Raw genomic sequence first — 20,692 nt, 5'->3', positions numbered from 1 at the left:
AGGAGCCAGCAGCAACACAGCCACACAGCTACAAGCAAGACAGAAAAACAACATAACAAGCATTGAAATGGCAAGCCAGGACAGGGAGAAGGAGGGAGGTGACAGGAAAAGAAAACTGAAGTTCAGTGACAAGGAGCTGGAGGTACTGATCCAGGATGTCAGCCAAGAGCACCACAAGCTTTTTGGAGCCCAGTCCCACCAAGTGCCCGAGTCACAGAAGAGGCAAATCTGGAGTGGCATTCGGGACAAAATCAATGCCATAGGTGTGACCCAGCGCACCATAGAGGACATCAGGACGAGGTGGTATGACCTCAGGAAGACTGCAAAACTGAGGATGGCAGAGAGACAGAGGCAGGCTGGCAAAACAGGTGGAGGTAAAAACCGAGCCCCAGCACCAACACCACTGGAACTGATGGTAGAGTCCACCATCCAGCCGGAGAGTGTGAGTGGCATGGGAGACGCAGACAGCTCCGCCAGAGCAGAAAGAAAACAAGGTAAGAAGCTTTCCCAGCATGCTGTGCTACCCCCTCCCCAACCCAAATCCCCATACTGGCAAAGGGGCTCCCACTCCACCCCATGTCTTACTGGTTACCTGCAATGCATTATGGGTGATGTTGTCAGAGGGAACTCATGTATAGGACAGTCAGGCTAGCAAACACAATAGCATGGTAAAGTAATTGGCTACGTCAGGACAACCACTGTGCTCTGTAGGCATGTTGTTTAATGTAATTCCATTGCAGACAGAGCAGTGTGTATATCTACATTTGTGTCATTACAGGCGAGTCATCTCGCAGTGCGGCAGAGGGCAGCAGAGCTTAATCAGCCAGGCCAGAGGGGAGGCAAAATGAAGATGTCAGCATGCCTGCAGGGACCGCAAGCTCTGCGCCATCACAGAAATCTATTCCTCCACCACAGCCATCACCACAGCGCCAGGGAAGGCCGCAATCCCCTCTCACACAGTCCCCACTGCGACGATCACCAACACCCCCACCACCACAGTCAGGCAGGAGGCATGCCGTCGCCACCCTCCAGCAGAAGGAGGAGTCAGAGGAGGAGGGCACAGTGGGCGAACAAAGTCCAATAGAAGATAGATACAACAGGGAGAGGGCTGGTTCTCCATCCGAGGGCACCCACATCTCATCCAGACGCCGCAGGGCAAGGCCAGACAGTCCAGAAGCATACGAGCAGGATGACAGTGTGTTTACTGGACTTGAGGGCAACATGCTGAAGGTCCAGCGCCTGCAATGGAGGGAGATGAAGTCAATGCACAGGGAGGTGGCACACATCAACAAGCATATGCACAGGATGGAGAAGAGCATCAGTGCTATGGGGGGAGAACTTGTGTGCGGGAATGGAGAGAGTAGCTACCTCAGTGGACAACCTCTGCAGCCAGCTTGAGCAGGACTGTCTTGGCAGGCGCAGGGAGAGACAGAGGCTCCAGGCCTATACCAAGTCGGTGAACCGGCTGGCCACTGCAACATCACTGATGTGTCGCAGGTCCATCGCAATGCAGGAGGAGATGGCGCATTGTAGCAGGGACGTGGCCAGGGGGATGGTGTCTATGACCTCAGTTTTAGAGCTCATGAGAATGCTAAGGCGGCCACAATGGAAGGGGGGGTGACAGTGAGGAGGCTACCAGCCGTGGTAGCATTACGCCCTCACCCACAGAGTGCAGGAGGCATAGTGAACGCAACGTGGCTGCACAGGAACAGTCCAACACACCAGACAGTGTCGATAGGGAACGTTCACGTGCAGCGCGTGGACGCAGGAAGTAAAGACCTATGGCTGTTACCATGCATGAGATGGGTGATGTAACCCATGTCCAATTGGACATTCATCACAATACTGGAGGTGTGCCTAATAAACACCTTAACATGTAACTGTTACTGGCTCTGTGTCGTTACTCACTCAGAAATAGTTTGACGTAATCTCTGCCCGTCTCTGTCTCCCATCATGTTCAATTGCAACAGCAGCTGTGCAGGGCTCTGGCTGAGGGTTGTCCTCGTCCTCGTCCTCGTCCTCGTCCTCGTCCTCTGAGTCAGTTAGTTCCACTGCTGTTCCTTTTTTCGTGGCCAGATTGTGTAGCATTGCACATGTAGCAATTATCTTGCAACATTTGATGGGGCAGTACAGACGAGCACCTCCAGTTTTGTGGAGGCAACGGAATCTGCTTTTGAGCAATCCAAAAGTGCGCTCCACCACGTTGCGTGTGCTCCTATGTGCCACATTGTATCTCCTCTCCCTTGGGTTGGTTGGGTTGAGATATGGTGTGAGTAGATAAGGCCGGAGGGCATATGCGCTGTCACCTATGTACAGAAGTAAGTGGCATTAATTTGTGGGACCATCAGCTTGAGCCAGGGTGTACATCAGGGTGTGTCACATTGACTTACCTAATATGTATCCGTCTCCAAATTCACCAGACGTGTATGGATGTCACTGTTCCGGAAGATGTACGCGTCGTGGCTACTCCCGGGGAATTTGGCCACGATGTCAGTTATAATGTACTTGGCATTACATATCACCTGCACATTGATGGAGTGGGTGGATTTGCGGTTTCTGTATATGTATTCACTTGCTGCAGCTGGGCAGATGGGTATATGGGTCCCATCAATGCAGCCAATTACGTGTGGGAAATGCGCAAGTTGGTAGAACTCCAGCTTGGTCCTCTGCAGCTCCGCCTGTGTACTGGGGAAGGAAATGTAATGTTCCATTCTGTCCATCATGGCATCCAGGAAGGTGTTGAAGAAATGGGATAGACAGCTCTGTGACACTCCACCCACTGCAGCTATCACACCCTGGAAACTTCCTGATGCAAGGAGGTGCAGGCAGCAGAGTACCTGGACATGGGTGGGGATAGCGTGGGCCCTTGGTGTCTGATGCTCCAGATAGGGTTTTAGGTCCTGTATTAGGTCCAGGATGGTATCTGGGTGCAGTCTGTATCTTTCATGGATTTCAGGTTCTGTCAATTGGAACAATGTGATGCGTAGTCTGTACACCCGCTCTTCACGTCTCCAGATCCTCACTCCTGCTGCTCTCAAGCGTAGCCGCCTTGCTATGAGGTAGAGGCCCGCCATTGTTTTCACACTGTTGCATTTTGGGGCTGTTTTTATGCACTGCACCTGATTGCCACCTGCTCTTGAAACGTGGTAAATACCGATTTGTTATTACCGAATCTGGTCATATTCGGTGATAACGATGTTTGCTACATCGCATTTCTGGGGCTTTTACCGATTTGTTAATTCCAAATCGGTATTCATTGTTTCGGTATTTTCCAATCGGTAAATAAGGAATCGGTAATTTTTTTCCGATTCGTTATTATCGATTCAATTCGGTATTGCGGACATCTCACATGGCTCAATACCGGTCGGTAACGCCGAAAACGAGCCATTTTCGGTGTTACCGACCGGTATTTGGCCACCTACATATGGCCCATAGTGATTGGATAAGTACATGATGCTGGATGGCTGTTTTGAGGAGTGCATGGGTAATGACAGAGGGATTTCTGGAGTACATGGGTACAACCTGGATAATTGGAGGAGTGAATTGCTACTGTGTAGGTGGTTAGAGGTCTGCATGGGTAGTGCACAGGGAGTTGTAGCAGTGCATGTGTTAGTGCCTGGGTCATTCCATGAGTACATGGGTACTGATTGGAAGATTAGAGTACTGCAAGGAGAGTGCATGGTGAATTTATAAGTGCTTGGGTTGAAAAGAGTGCATGGGTACTGACAAGGCGTTGGCTGGACTGCATGGGTAGTGCTCAGAGGATTATAGCAGTGCATGTGTTAGTGCCTGGGTCATTGCATAAGTACATGGGTACTGATTGGAGGATTAGAGTACTGCAAGGACAGTGCATGGTGAATTTATAAGTGCCTGGGTTTTGGCGGAGTGATTGAATAAGTACATGGTGCTCGCTGGGTGATTGGAGGGGTGCATGGGTAGTGACAGGGCGATGGCTGGACTGCATGGGTACTGCTCAGGGTATTGTAGCAGTGCATGAGTTAGTGCATGAGACATTGCATCAGTGCATGGGTAGTGACTGGGTGATTAGAGTGCTGCAAGGAGAGTGCAAGATGAATGTATATGTGTTTGGGTTTTGGCGGAGTGATTGCATTAGTACAGACATGTCATATCAGGCCCTGACCCCTCCCTTCACCACTGTCCAAACGCGCCCCCTGGTGGGTTTTAATTTGAGGGATCAGTTCCCCTTGAATCCTGAGGGTAACTGAGGGCCAGCTAGCCCACCAGCTAACTCCAGTAAGCGCCACAGAGCTGTGTTGCAGAGAGGTGGTCTGAGGCCATGCCACTTTTTACACCTCTCTGCAACGCAACTTTGTGGTGCATACTGGAGGTACCTGGTGGGCTTCAGGATTCAAAGGTACTTACTCCCCCAACTTAAAACGCACCACAGGGCGCATTTGCACACTTGTCACATCAGGCCACGCCCCCTCCATGCACCACTGTGCAAACGCACCCCCTGGTGCATTGTAAATTGGGGGTTTAAGTCCCCTTGAGTCCTAAGGGTCCCTGGGGGCCAACTAGCCCACCAGCTACCTCCAGTAAGCGCCACAAAGCTGCACCCCCAGGGACCCCCAGGATTGAAGGGGACTTAATCCCCTCTTTTACAATGTGCCAGGGGGTGTGTTTGTACACTTGTTATGTCAGACCCGCCCCCTCATTTAACCACTGTGCAAATGCGCCCCCTGGCGCGTTTTAAGTCGAGGGATTCGTTCCCCTTGAGTCCTGATGGTCCCTGGGGGCCAACTAGCCCACCAGGTACCTCTAGTAAGCGCCACAGAGAGGAGTAAAAAGGGGCGTGGCTTCTGAACACCTCTCCGCAATGCAGCTCCCTGGCGCATACTGGAGGTACCTAATGGGCTAGTTGGCCCCCAGGGACCCTCAGGATTGAAGGGGACTTAATCCCCCAACTTAAAACACGCCACAGGGCACGTTTGCACACTTGTGACATCAGGCCACGCCCCCTCCCTGCACCACCTGACTTAGCAAGTGTGCAAACACACCCCTGGTGCATTGTAAATTGGGGGTTTAATTCCCCTTGAGTCCTAAGGGTCCCTGGGAGCCAACTATCCCACCAGCTACCTCCAGTAAGCGCCACAGAGCTGCGTTGCAGAGTGGTGTAAAAAGGGACGTGGCCTCTCAGCACCTCTCTGCAGGCGCTCCCTGGGGCATACTGGAGGTACTTGTTGGGCTAGTTCGCCCCCAGGGTCCCTCAGGATTGAAGGGGACTTAATCCCCAATTTACTATGTGCCAGGGGGTGGGTTTGCACACTTGTGTCCCCCCTCCCTTCACCACTGTGCAAACACGCGGAAATAAAAAAATAAACCTGGGGTCCTTTTGGGACCCCCTGAGCAGGTCTAGGGGGTAAGGGTGTTTCTACCCTGCTACCTTCTCTTGTTTTATACCTTAGTTTCTCTGTTTTCTGGTGACTCGATTCTAGAGAGCCACAAGATGGCTGCCAACACTTCCTGGTTTGGAGTGTTGACAGCCAATCACAGTGGAGCTCGTGCACAGGACTTAGGCTCCGCCCAGATATTGAAACTTTTATTTTTCTAATTTCTCAGCAACTACTGATCAAATTTACACCATTTAAGGTCGCTTTCTGATCCAAGCACTATCTTTTTGCCAAATTGGGGGTAATTCCGTTCAGTAGTTTCGGCTGTAGCCTTGCACAAACTTTCCTATGGGAAATTGATTTTTTTACTCTTATTTTTTTAATTTCTCAAAAGCTACTGAACGGATTTACACAATTTAAAGAAAAGGTCACTTTCTGAACCAAGGGCTACCTTTCTGCTAAATTTGGGGTAATTCCGTTCAGCAGTTCGGACTGTAGCTTGTCGCAAAACTTCCTATGGCAATTAACATGGGTTTTGGGACCCCTCTTTTTTCTCAGCCCCAGTTTGATGAATTACCCCTAAACTTTAAGGATAGGAGCTGACCTGGATAGACTTTTGTTTTGAAGAATTTCGCAAAGATTCATAAAACGTGACCAAAGTTATTAGCAAATCAAAAAATGCTTTTCCTATGGAAACTAGGTTGTAACTATAACTACCTACTGGCGACCGCCAGTAGGTAATATACATATATATCTTTTTCTTTTACACCAACCAGCCCCTCCCACAGGGCCGACCACCCATCACATTTATAATCCTAAAAAAGCATTTGCAATGCAATAGGTCTTGCATTTTAGAAACGTTGACCTATTTGTATTGTAAATGGCAATGCCTTTTATTATTGCAGGTTTTTTAAACACCTAAATAAAAGGTATTGTCATTTACGATGCCAATATGCCACTATTTTGCAATTGCGAGAGCTATTGTCTAGCGTTATATTGCCATTAGTGCGCCTTGCGGTGTGGTTGGAGTTCAGCTACTTTCCCGCACTGGTCTTCAGGACTGCCTCATAGACCAGAGTCTGGTGGTTTTTGGTGGTCATCAGTGGTGTGCATGTGCTAATATGCTGCATTGGCATGTATGTTTGCCTGTATATGTGTGCGAGCATTACTGGGCTTTTGTGTGTACACAGATTTTTTTTACCAGTAAGGGTGTGCCATGTTTTAGGGTTAACAGACACGGAGCCAACACATTCACAACATTTGCAAATATATGTTGGCGGCTGTTCAATCCATATCTGCTATCTTCCCCTTCCCATCCCATCTCTGGGTTTCTGTGCAGGGACTCACGATGTGCAGGTCCCCTTTACTGTCATTCCTGTTGCTCTTCTTCTTTCTTATTTCTTTGGCTCCTGGGCATTGTCTGTCACCAGCCTATGTTGCCACTTGATGAGAGGTATAAGGATTGGCAGGGAGTGCTAAATTGGGTTGGGGGAAGCACAACAGCACTGTTGAAAGCACTTATAAACAACCATTGGCATAGCCAATAGGTCTCGCCTTTGGGACCTCTTAAGTGTTGAGCTATGCAACAACTTATGTTGTTGCACCAAGGATATTGTGATGCATAACTAAATACTTATAAGGTCCCAAAGGTGAGACCCGTTGGCTATGCCAATGCTTCTTCTATGTGGCAGCTGCAATTAAGATTGTGATTAAAATCGAAATAATCCAATTTGCCCTGCAATTCGCCATTTATTTTCAACAATGCTTTTATAGGTTACCCCATGTTTACCAAAAAGAACCTGGTTGATTTCAATTCAATGAACAGGCCTTTATTTTTTCAGTAAGTGGAGAATTTCTCCATCATGGCATGCATGGGATTTTCCATTAATGGTAGCAGGACGGCATTAGGATAGGGTCCTTTATGCCTAGCAATTTAGGGACGACATTAGGATAGGAACCTTTAAAACTAGCAAATCAGGGACATCAGCATTAAGCTCTTCCAAACAGGTGGCAATATCAATGATGAATAGACTGAATAAAAGGAGGACAAAAGATAGCATTACTGTACTCCTAATTGTATCAAAATGAGGGCATAGCATTCCCCATTAGGCCAAAATCAGCCACTTTCCGTATTCAGGGAGTGAAGGCCTCTTATAGCAGATAACAGAGGCAAATCCACACCCATTTTTTTTTGTAAATATCTTTTTATTGCAGCAGAGTAGGTTATACAATCAGAGTATTTGCGCCATTCCCGTTGTTGCCCAATGAATATACGACTTCCCCTCCCCGTGTCACACAGCCAGTTAGCTCACACCCCGGAGGTCGAGCGGCGAAAACATGAAGAAAGATCTGGGCTGGAGAGTACTTCATTGGTCGTTGACCAGCAGGTGTTCGGGAAATGGCATTGCTGCTTTTTCAGTCCTCTCGCTCCCACCTCTGTGCCCAACGACCGATTGAACTAGGAGTCACTCTTTACCAGTGCTGAACAACCAGCCCCCCTGATCCCCCCCAACTCTCCCAACCCCTCCCACCCCCCTCCCCTCTCCCAGAACTACTCCCCGTACCCAACCGTACCACCCTCCCCCCCAGGCGTGCTAGAGTACCACCGGTACCAGTCCTCAACCCTCCCGACTAATCCAGATCCGAAGCAAACCATCAGGAGCTATGAACAACCAGCTGTCAGTCATCACAATGGAAACAGGGGAGCAAGGGAGGGGGCCTAGGCCACCCCATGACAGGCGAGCATTCCGCCAGAGCTTGGCTATGCACCGGCGTGTCCTCCTCATCCATGTCCAGAAGCGTGAGGTCCAAGACCAGTCTCTCCCACGCCCTGGCCCTCTTCAGAGCCACGTCATTGTCTGCCCGGAGTGCGGCCCGCATACGGAGCTCTCCCTCACACCGGGCCCATTTGTGTAGCTCAGCCTTCCATCTCTCTCCCGTAGGGCCCCTAGTCGCCTTCCATTGGGATGAGATGGCCCGCATCGCTAGGAGGAGACCCGGGTCCAAAAACTTGCTAGTGACCTTGTTCTTCGATGTGTGTGGGAACCAGTGTAGGATGCAGTGTGCCATGGTGAGTTGTAAGTCCTTCTCCGTTACTTCCCTCAGAACATCCACTACCTCACTCCAGAAGGGACCCAACTCCGGGCAGGACCAGAACATGTGTTGAAAATCAGCTACATCCACCGGGCATCGTGGGCAGGACGCCGGGTGGGCTGGGAAATATTTATGTAGTTTGTCAGGGGTCAGGTAGGCCCTGTGCAGGACATAAAAGTGCACCAGCTGGAACCTAGCGTTGCGCGTCCCATTTTGGGCCCGTCCTAGTATACCATTCCACGCCTCCTCAGGGATCTCGGTCACCAGGTCAGCCTCCCATTTCGCCTTCAGGGTCAGCAGTGGGGCGACAGTCTCTGAGACCATGCGCCGATATAGGCATGTGACAGCTTTGATCGTCCCCGCCATCATCACCACATACTGGCGGCCCAGAGACAGTGGCGGCTCCGTCATGCCCGTCTTCCAATGTTTGCGGATCGCCGCCGTTAGCGCCGCGTGAAGGAGGAAGTCCCCCCCCCGTCAACCCAAAGCGGTCCTTCAGGAGGTCGAAAGGTAACAGCACCCCGTTCTCGTAGAGGTCACCCATGGACGTCAGCCCCTGCAGGTCCCATCTGTCTAGCCCATGCCACAAACCGCCATGCGGCAGTGCCCCGTAGAGCTTGAGCGGGATCTCAGGTGCATATGGGACCGCGATACCGCCCCTCCGGCGATACCTGTTCCAGCATTTCCGGGCCGTCGCAAATTCCTGAGTGAGGTGGAAATCCCCCATCGGAAGCCCCAGAACGATCCGGGACAGCACCTGGACCGGGCCCGCCGGTTCTCCCGACCCGTCCTCCCCACTCCTGGCTCTTGCCACCCATTGCGTCAGCCATTGTTGCTGCGCCGAGAGGTAGTAGAGCTCATAGTCTGGGACTGCTAATCCTCCATCCGTCCTGGGGCGGAGAAGCGTGACATGTGCCACCCTGCGTCTGCCCGCCCCCCACAGAAAGCCGATAACCATCGTCTGCAGCCGCCGGAAGTAGCTCGCCGGGATCCAGATCGGGAGGGTCCTGAAGAAATAAAGCAGCTGCGGCAAGGTCACCATCTTAAGAAGCGCCACTCTCCCCATGAGTGACAATGGGAGTGTGCTCCAAAAGTCAAAATTCCCTTTAGTGTGCCTGATTGCCGACCCAATATTTCCCTCAAGGATATCCGCCCTATCATGGAAGATCGAGGAACCGAGGAACCGCAGACTCCGTTCCTCCCACGTCACACCCTCCGTGACTTCTGGGCATAGTCTTCGTGGGCGGGCTGGGAACAGGTGGGACTTCGCCCAGTTCACTCGGAGGCCCGACACTCTGCTCAAGGATTGTAGGAGGGTCTTAGCCCCACGCAGAGAGTCAGCCGAGTCCTCCAAGAACATCAGCAGGTCATCTGCGTACAATGCGATGTGGTGCACCTGTCCATAGACGTCTAGCCCCTGAAACGCCCGGCCCAGCCGGGCTCGCGCCGCGAGGGGCTCGACAGCCAGGGCGAACAATAGAGGGGAGAGAGGACATCCCTGACGGGTGCCCCTGCCCACCACACACATCTCAGAGATAACCCTCCCAGTTCTGACCCTTGCCGTCGCGTTCCGGTAGAGCAGTGCCGTCCAATTCACGAAGCCCTCGCCCAGGCCCAGCGTGCGCATGACGTGGAAGAGATAGGGCCATTCTAGGCTGTCAAAGGCCTTCTCCATATCAACTGCAAACACCACTGCCTCGTCGCCGTCATAGGTGTCAGCCTCCAATATATGTAGGAGCCGCCGCACATTAAGCGCTGTGTTGCGGGCCGGGATGAAGCCCGACTGGTCCGCGTGGATCAACATGGGCATATGGGGGAGCAAGCGCGTCGCCAAGATTTTACTTAAAATCTTGTAGTCCAGGTTGAGCATGGACAATGAGCGATACACCGTCCTGTCCCATGGCTGCTTGCCCGGTTTTAGTAGGGGGACTATGAGTGCCTCACCCGTGGTCGCAGGCAGGCTACCCAGTCGCTTCGACTCATTGTATAGCCACGTCAGACGGGACGCAAGAAGATCAATATAGGTGAGATAAAATTCAGTTGGAAATCCATCGGTGCCCGGCGTCTTGTTCCTCGCCATACTCTTGATGGCGACTCTCACCTCTCTCTCTTCGATTTGTCCCCGAGCCGCTTCGCGTCCTCCTCCTCCAGCTCCAGCAACTCCAGATCCTCCATAAAGGCCTGGAAGTCATCTAGCGATGGGAGGACCCTGCTGCGGTAAAGCTCCGTGTAGTAATCATAGAATAACTCATTAATCCCCTGTTGGTCAAATCGCGCCGCCCCCGAGTGGTCCCTAAGTTCAAGGATGACCGAGCTCCGGCGAGCCGGGTTGGCCAGCCAGGCCAGAAGCGCTCCTGACTTATCGCGCTCCGAGTGTGCGCGTGTTAGGTAGGCTTTGTAGTCAAAGCACCGGAGACGCTCCACCGTCGCCGCCACCACCTCCTGTGCCTCGAGCAGGGCTTCATGCGTGTCCGGACGTTCGGGCCTCGCCCTCTCCAGCCCCCGCAGCTTCCCGTCCTCCCTCGCTATGTCCTCTAGTAAGGTTCTCCGCACTCCCGACGCCGTCGCAAAAAGGAAATTTCATAAAACTAGACACAGATCCCATTTTATTTTTTCAATAACTTTCGTTAGTAAAGTGTAAATGGAAAGATTGGGGTTAAAGTTACAGTGCTAGCAAAAGGCGGCAGGTTCCCATAGGTCTCGTCTTTCTGGAGAAACGCTCTCATTTGAAAGGTTGTTTTCTTTTTTTTCTTTTTTTTTATTTATTTGGAGAAGTAAGCACTGTAATCACAAAACAGTTGTATCCACATTTAATACATATGCAGTAGGGAAAAAAAGGGCAAAAGGGAAAGAGAGTGCCATTATACATTAAATAAATAAATAAACAACTAAAATATAAAAGTAAACGAAAATATATATTCTTCCTTGCTTAATCTATAAAGGGTCCCCAAATTCGATAGAACTTCTTCCCAGATCGAATGCCTCTGCTCTTAGCGATAGACATCTCTCTCTCTCTAGAATCTCCCTTAGCGTTGCCCACCATTCAAAAGCTCTAGGCGAAGTTTTAGATATCCAAGCACGGGCAACGCAAAGTTGTGCTGTTACTAACATAACTGATATTAGAGGTCTTAATCCTAGGGATACATCTGATTCATAGCCAAGCATAATCGCTTTCTTTGTTTTCAACTTATATTTTACTGTTTTTAAATATTTTTTTATTTTTCTGTTTCACTTTTCCGCTTCGTTTATTTATTGCTCTTGTCAAGGGGAACAGTCAAAACCTGTTGAAGTCCCACCTTTCTGCCTGCTACTCGTCGGAGATTTTAGAAGAGGAATTCCGCTTTTGAGCTATTTTTCTTGGAAACATATATTTGTATAAATAATTCTATTCAGGAATTGAGAAGGTTCCAGTCGGTCCTGGCACAGCGTGTATTGCACAGCATTGCGCATGCTGCCGACTTATTGCAGTTCTAAATAATGGTTTCAATGTTTCGGTAAACCTTCTCCCAGGTTCACAGTAACACAGGGTGGCAGAAGGGGGTGGATCAGAAGAAAGACTTGGGAGGAGAAGGCAACATTTGGGGGCAGAGATGCGGTCGCGACTGGTGAGGTTTGTGAGTGGTGGGGCTGGGAATGTTTGGAGGGAAGAGATGCACGTTGACTGCTCCAATGTCATGTCAATTAAAATAAGTTTCCCATGTCATGAGTAATGTAAAATGATTTCATTGATGATAAAGAGCACGTTTAGATTTACCAGTGCAATTTCTACACCTATCCATACACCGTATAACAGTGCATTTCCAATGATTATTTATGCCATGAGATATATAATTGCCGACAGTTGATGTGGCATAGAGTACATCCTTCAATTCCAGGGTAGAAGTGGTAGAACAGCCTACTTTGAAACTGAGTAACAATGTTTGAGTCCCGGCATCTACTGTATGTACTGTGATCTCCGGCAGGTTGCTTAACTTTCCCTGGAAATAAATTCATTAAATGAATTTAAAAAAATCCCTAATGCCTCCAAAGGTTAAATTTTGCAGGCATTCCACAGTATGCAGGGGGAGAACAGAGCGACGGCAACCAGATGCTGAATGATGCCTGCCATGGGTTACCGTGACCACGAATCCGAAGATTCTGTTAATGGCACTATATAATTGCGTGTGGATTGCTATGTCCCGGGCCAGCGAGTGTGACTCAGCGCCACTGAGGGTCATGCCTTTCACCCAGGCAGTACAGGCCATGTTTGTTTAATGGCTGGTGACTTGCAATGTTGGGGTCTGGCTGTGGGGTGACTATCTTATTAGCTCAGGTGTTTGAGCTTGTGGGAGCTCACATACAGATATATCAAATGATTTCACATCAATACGGCTGCCTGACTTGTGCGGTTAGTCTGTCACTGACCATGTCATGAATGATGTAATATGTGACGTCATCAGCAGTGCATTGACGGGCCACGAGTTATAGTTAGCTGAACTAACTATAACGGGGGAATTTCGATGGTTTTGTATGAGTGAAATGTCCAACTAACTATAACGTCCCTGAAACCTATGTTTTTTAGAGTGAATTCCTAAGGTTTTTTAAATGCTAATTTCTAACTATAACGTGCTTGAAACCTATGTTTTTTTCAGTGAATTTCAATGTTTTTAAATGTTAAGTTCTAACTATAACTTGCATGAAACCTATGGTTTTTCAGTGAATTTCAATGGATTTTTAAATGCTAATTTCTAACTATGCCTACAAAGTTAGGACATGCGAAGAAAGAGGAAGAAAAGCACAGAAAGAAGCAAGACAAATGCAGAAAGAGGCAAAAGAAGTGCAGAAAGATGAAGAAAACTGCAGAAAGTACCATACAGAGGGGCAGAAAGTCCTTCTGTGCCCCCAACTTTTTAGTGATGGGTACTGGTGGTAACTGACTCTGACTAACCAGGACCGGAGGCAGTGCTATGCTAAAAGACACTTAGAATACAGTAAAACACCTACATACACTAGGGAACACTATGTGTTGGGGTACCCCTGTAATTAGCATGACCTCCTCTGTATTTGCCTTGAGTTAGTGCCTGGGTCATTGCATGAGTACATGGGTAGTGACTGGATGATTAGAGTGCTGCAAGGACAGTGAATGGTGATTTTATAACTGCTTGGGTATTGACAGAGGGCCATATGTAGGTAAATGAAGAATACCGAATCCTTAATACCGAATTTTAACAAATCCGTATTAAGAATTCGGTAAACGCGATGTAGAAAAAGATTCGTTAAAGTTTACCGATTCGTTAAAAATCGGTATTAAATACCGAATGTTAACGAATCGGTAAAAAAAAAAAAACCTAAGATCAAATATCGATTCGGTGTTACAGAATTCATTACCGAATCGGTAAATACCGATTCGGTAATTCAAAAAATCGTAATTTGTTGAATCAGCCAATCCTGTATCACCTAATTACTTCCCAAACAGGAAGTGGCCACATCCAGCTAGGTGCACAGGACCTGGAGCTCACTGTAAGGAAGGCAGGCAGGCAGGTGAGCTGAGGAGCCAGCAGCAACACAGCCACACAGCTACAAGCAAGACAGAAAAACAACATAACAAGCATTGAAATGGCAAGCCAGAACAGGGAGAAGGAGGGAGGTGACAGGAAAAGAAAACTGAAGTTCAGTGACAAGGAGCTGGAGGTACTGATCCAGGATGTCAGCCAAGAGCACCACAAGCTTTTTGGAGCCCAGTCCCACCAAGTGCCCGAGTCACAGAAGAGGCAAATCTGGAGTGGCATTCGGGACAAAATCAATGCCATAGGTGTGACCCAGCGCACCATAGAGGACATCAGGACGAGGTGGTATGACCTCAGGAAGACTGCAAAACTGAGGATGGCAGAGAGACAGAGGCAGGCTTGCAAAACAGGTGGAGGTAAAAACCGAGCCCCAGCACCAACACCACTGGAACTGATGGTAGTGTCCACCATCCAGCCGGAGAGTGTGAGTGGCGTGGGAGACGCAGACAGCTCCGCCAGAGCAGAAAGAAAACAATGTAAGAAGCTTTCCCAGCATGCTGTGCTACCCCCTCCCCAAACCAAATCCCCATACTGGCAAAGGGGCTCCCACTCCACCCCATGTCTTACTGGTTACCAGCAATGCATTATGGGTGATGTTGTCAGAGGGAACTCATGTATAGGACAGTCAGGCTAGCAAACACAATAGCATGGTAAAGTAATTGGCTACGTCAGGACAACCACTGTGCTCTGTAGGCATGTTGTTTAATGTAATTCCATTGCAGACAGAGCAGTGAGTATATCTACATTTGTGTCATTACAGGCGAGTCATCTCGCAGTGCAGCAGAGGGCAGCAGAGCTAAATCAGCCAGGCCAGAGGGGAGGCAAAATGAAGATGTCAGCATGCCTGCAGGGACCGCAAGCTCTGCGCCATCACAGCCATCTATTCCTCCACCACAGCCATCACCACAGCGCCAGGGAAGGCCGCAACCCCCTCTCACACAGTCCCCACTGCGACGATCACCAACACCCCCACCACCACAGTCAGGCAGGAGGCATGCCGTCGCCACCCTCCAGCAGAAGGAGGAGTCGGAGGAGGAGGGCACAGTGGGCGAACAAAGTCCAATAGAAGATAGATACAACAGGGAGAGGGCTGGTTCTCCATCCGAGGGCACCCACATCTCATCCAGACGCCGCAGGGCAAGGCCAGACAGTCCAGAAGCATACGAGCAGGATGACAGTGTGTTTGCTGGACTTGAGGGCAACATGCTGAAGGTCCAGCGCCTGCAATGGAGGGAGATGAAGTAAATGCACAGGGAGGTGGCACACATCAACAAGCATATGCACAGGATGGAGAAGAGCATCAGTGCTATGGGGGGAGAACTTGTGTGCGGGAATGGAGAGAGTAGCTACCTCAGTGGACAACCTCTGCAGCCAGCTTGAGCAGGACTGTCTTGGCAGGCGCAGGGAGAGACAGAGGCTCCAGGCCTATACCAAGTCGGTGAACCGGCTGGCCACTGCAACATCACTGATGTGTCGCAGGTCCATCGCAATGCAGCAGGAGATGGCGCATTGTAGCAGGGACGTGGCCAGGGGGATGGTGTCTATGACCTCAGTTTTAGAGCTCATGAGAATGCTAAGGCGGCCACAATGGAAGGGGGGGTGACAGTGAGGAGGCTACCAGCCGTGGTAGCATTACGCCCTCACCCACAGAGTACAGGAGGCATAGTGAACGCAACGTGGCTGCACAGGAACAGTCCAACACACCAGACAGTGTCGATAGGGAACGTTCACGTGCAGCGCGTGGACGCAGGAAGTAAAGACCTATGGCTGTTACCATGCATGAGATGGGTGATGTAACCCATGTCCAATTGGACATTCATCACAATACTGGAGGTGTGCCTAATAAACACCTTAACATGTAACTGTTACTGGCTCTGTGTCGTTACTCACTCAGAAATAGTTTGACGTAATCTCTGCCCGTCTCTGTCTCCCATCATGTTCAATTGCAACAGCAGCTGTGCAGGGCTCTGGCTGAGGGTTGTCCTCGTCCTCGTCCTCGTCCTCTGAGTCAGTTAGTTCCACTGCTGTTCCTTTTTTCGTGGCCAGATTGTGTAGCATTGCACATGTAGCAATTATCTTGCAACATTTGATGGGGCTGTACAGACGAGCACCTCCAGTTTTGTGGAGGCAACGGAATCTGCTTTTGAGCAATCCAAAAGTGCGCTCCACCACGTTGCGTGTGCTCCTATGTGCCACATTGTATCTCCTCTCCCTTGGGTTGGTTGGGTTGAGATATGGTGTGAGTAGATAAGGCCGGAGGGCATATGCGCTGTCACCTATGTACAGAAGTAATTGGCATTAATTTGTGTGACCATCAGCTTGAGCCAGGGTGTACATCAGGGTGTGTCACATTGACTTACCTAATATGTATCCGTCTCCAAATTCACCAGACGTGTATGGATGTCACTGTTCCGGAAGAAGTACGCGTCGTGGCTACTCCCGGGGAATTTGGCCACGATGTCAGTTATAATGTACTTGGCATTACATATCACCTGCACATTGATGGAGTGGGTGGATTTGCGGTTTCTGTATATGTATTCACTTGCTGCAGCTGGGCAGATGGGTATATGGGTCCCATCGATGCAGCCAATTACGTGTGGGAAATGCGCAAGTTGGTAGAACTCCAGCTTGGTCCTCTGCAGCTCCGCCTGTGTACTGGGGAAGGAAATGTAATGTTCCATTCTGTCCATCATGGCATCCAGGAAGGTGTTGAAGAAATGGGATAGACAGCTCTGTGACACTCCACCCACTGCAGCTATCACACCCTGGAAACTTCCTGATGCAAGGAGGTGCAGGCAGCAGAGTACCTGGACATGGGTGGGGATAGCGTGGGCCCTTGGTGTCTGATGCTCCAGATAGGGTTTTACGTCCTGTATTAGGTCCAGGATGGTATCTGGGTGCAGTCTGTATCTTTCATGGATTTCAGGTTCTGTCAATTGGAACAATGTGATGCGTAGTCTGTACACCCGCTCTTCACGTCTCCAGATCCTTACTCCTGCTGCTCTCAAGCGTAGCCGCCTTGCTATGAGGTAGAGGCCCGCCATTGTGTTCACACTGTTGCATTTTGGGGCTGTTTTTATGCACTGCACCTGATTACCACCTGCTCTTGAAACGTGGTAAATACCGATTCGTTATTACCGAATCTGGTCATATTCGGTGATAATGATGTTTGCTACATCGCATTTCTGGGGCTTTTACCGATTCGTTAATTCCGAATCGGTATTCATTGTTTCGGTATTTTCCAATCGGTAAATAAGGAATCGGTAAGTTTTTTACCGATTCGTTATTATCGATTCAATTCGGTATTGCGGACATCTCACATGGCTGAATACCGGTCGGTAACGCCGAAAACGAGCCATTTTCGGTGTTACCGACCGGTATTTGGCCACCTACTAATGGCCCATAGTGATTGGATAAGTACATGATGCTGGATTGCTGTTTTGAGGAGTGCATGGGTAATGACAGAGGGATTTCTGGAGTACATGGGTACAACCTGGATAATTGGAGGAGTGAATTGCTACTGTGTAGGTGGTTAGAGGTCTGCATGGGTAGTGCACAGGGAGTTGTAGCAGTGCATGTGTTAGTGCCTGGGTCATTCCATGAGTACATGGGTACTGATTGGAAGATTAGAGTACTGCAAGGAGAGTGCATGGTGAATTTATAAATGCTTGGGTTGAAAAGAGTGCATGGGTACTGACAAGGCGTTGGCTGGACTGCATGGGTAGTGCTCAGAGGATTATAGCAGTGCATGTGTTAGTGCCTGGGTCATTGCATAAGTACATGGGTACTGATTGAAGGATTAGAGTACTGCAAGGACAGTGCATGGTGAATTTATAAGTGCCTGGGTTTTGGCGGAGTGATTGAATAAGTACATGGTGCTCGCTGGGTGATTGGAGGGGTGCATGGGTAGTGACAGGGCGATGGCTGGACTGCATGGGTACTGCTCAGGGTATTGTAGCAGTGCATGAGTTAGTGCATGAGACATTGCATCAGTGCATGGGTAGTGACTGGGTGATTAGAGTGCTGCAAGGAGAGTGCAAGATGAATGTATATGTGTTTGGGTTTTGGCGGAGTGATTGCATTAGTACAGACATGTCATATCAGGCCCTGACCCCTCCCTTCACCACTGTCCAAACGCGCCCCCTGCTGGGTTTTAATTTGAGGGATCAGTTCCCCTTGAATCCTGAGGGTAACTGAGGGCCAGCTAGCCCACCAGCTAACTCCAGTAAGCGCCACAGAGCTGTGTTGCAGAGAGGTGGTCTGAGGCCATGCCACTTTTTACACCTCTCTGCAATGCAACTTTGTGGTGCATACTGGAGGTACCTGGTGGGCTTCAGGATTCAAAGGTACTTACTCCCCCAACTTAAAACGCACCACAGGGTGCATTTGCACACTTGTCACATCAGGCCACGCCCCCTCCATGCACCACTGTGCAAACGCACCCCCTGGTGCATTGTAAATTGGGGGTTTAAGTCCCCTTGAGTCCTGAGGGTCCCTGGGGGCCAACTAGCCCACCAGCTACCTCCAGTAAGCGCCACAAAGCTGCTTTGCAGAGTGGTGTATAAAGGGGGCATGGCCTTGGACCACCTCTCTGTATTGCAGCTCCCTGGTATTTACAGGAGTTTCCTGGTGGTCTAGTTGGCCTCCAGGGACTCTCAGGATTCAAGGGGACTTAATCCCCCAACTTAAAACGCGCCACAGGGCTGGTTTGCACACTTGTCAAATCAGGACACGCCCCCTCCCTGCACCACAGTGCAAATGCGCCCCCTGGAGGGTTGTAAATTGGGGTAGTAATCCCCTTGAGTCCTGAGGGTCCCTGGGGGCCAACTAGCCCACGAGCTACCTCCAGTAAGCGCCATAGAGCTGTGTCGCAGAGAGGTGTAAAAAGGGGCTCAGCCTCTCAACACCTCTCTGCAACGCAGCTCCCTGGTGCATACTGGGTGTACCTGGTGGGCAAGTTCACCCCCAGGGACCCTCAGGATTGAAGGGGACTTAATCCCCTCTTTTACAATGTGCCAGGGGGTGTGTTTGTACACTTGTTATGTCAGACCCGCCCCCTCATTTAACCACTGTGCAAATGCGCCCCCTGGCGCGTTTTAAGTCGAGGGATTCGTTCCCCTTGAGTCCTGATGGTCCCTGGGGGCCAACTAGCCCACCAGGTACCTCTAGTAAGCGCCACAGAGAGGAGTAAAAAGTGGCGTGGCTTCTGAACACCTCTCCGCAATGCAGCTCCCTGGCGCATACTGGAGGTACCTAGTGGGCTAGTTGGCCCCCAGGGACCCTCAGGATTGAAGGGGACTTAATCCCCCAACTTAAAACACGCCACAGGGCACGTTTGCACACTTGTGACATCAGGCCACGCCTCCTCACTGCACCACTGTGCAAACACACCCCTGGTGCATTGTAAATTGGGGGTTTAATTCCCCTTGAGTCCTAAGGGTCCCTGGGAGCCAACTATCCCACCAGCTACCTCCAGTAAGCGCCACAGAGCTGCGTTGCAGAGTGGTGTAAAAAGGGACGTGGCCTCTTAGCACCTCTCTGCAGGCGCTCCCTGGGGCATACTGGAGGTACTTGGTGGGCTAGTTCGCCCCCAGGGTCCCTCAGGATTGAAGGGGACTTAATCCCCAATTTACTATGTGCCAGGGGGTGGGTTTGCACACTTGCTAAGTCAGGTCCCCCCTCCCTTCACCACTGTGCAAACACGCGGAAATAAAAAAATAAACCTGGGGTCCTTTTGGGACCCCCTGAGCAGGTCTAGGGGGTCAGGGTGTTTCTACCCTGCTACCTTCTCTTGTTTTATACCTTAGTTTCTCTGTTTTCTGGTGACTCGATTCTACAGAGCCAAAGATGGCTGCCAACACTTCCTGGTTTGGAGTGTTGACAGCCAATCACAGTGAAGCTCGTGCACAGGACTTAGGCTCCGCCCAGATATTGAAACTTTTATTTTTCTAATTTCTCAGCAACTACTGATCAAATTTACACCATTTAAGGTCGCTTTCTGATCCAAGCACTATCTTTTTGCCAAATTGGGGGTAATTCCGTTCAGTAGTTTTGGCTGTAGCCTTGCACAAACTTTCCTATGGGAAATTGATTTTTTTACTCTTATTTTTTTAATTTCTCAAAAGCTACTGAACGGATTTACACAATTTAAAGAAAAGGTCACTTTCTGAACCAAGGGCTACCTTTCTGCTAAATTTGGGGTAATTCCGTTCAGCAGTTCGGGCTGTAGCTTGTCGCAAAACTTCCTATGGCAATTAACATGGGTTTTGGGACCCCTCTTTTTTCTCAGCCCCAGTTTGATGAATTACCACTAAACTTTAAGGATAGGAGCTGACCTGGATAGACTTTTGTTTTGAAGAATTTCGCAAAGATTCATAAAACATGACCAAAGTTATTAGCAAATTAAAAAATGCTCTTCCTATGGAAACTAGGTTGTAACTATAACTACCTACTGGCGACCGCCAGTAGGTAATATACATATATATCTTTTTCTTTTACACCAACCAGCCCCTCCCACAGGGCCGACCACCCATCACATTTATAATCCTAAAAAAGCATTTGCAATGCAATAGGTCTTGCATTTTAGAAACGTTGACCTATTTGTATTGTAAATGGCAATGCCTTTTATTATTGCAGGTTTTTTAAACAACTAAATAAAAGGTATTGTCATTTATGATGCCAATATGCCACTATTTTGCAATT

The sequence above is a fragment of the Lissotriton helveticus genome, chromosome 3_1 (genome assembly GCF_964261635.1).
Source record: "Lissotriton helveticus chromosome 3_1, aLisHel1.1, whole genome shotgun sequence".
Classification (NCBI taxonomy): Eukaryota; Metazoa; Chordata; class Amphibia; order Caudata; family Salamandridae; genus Lissotriton; species Lissotriton helveticus.
The sequence above is the reverse complement of the archived record's forward strand: the minus strand, read 5'-3'. Positions refer to the sequence as shown.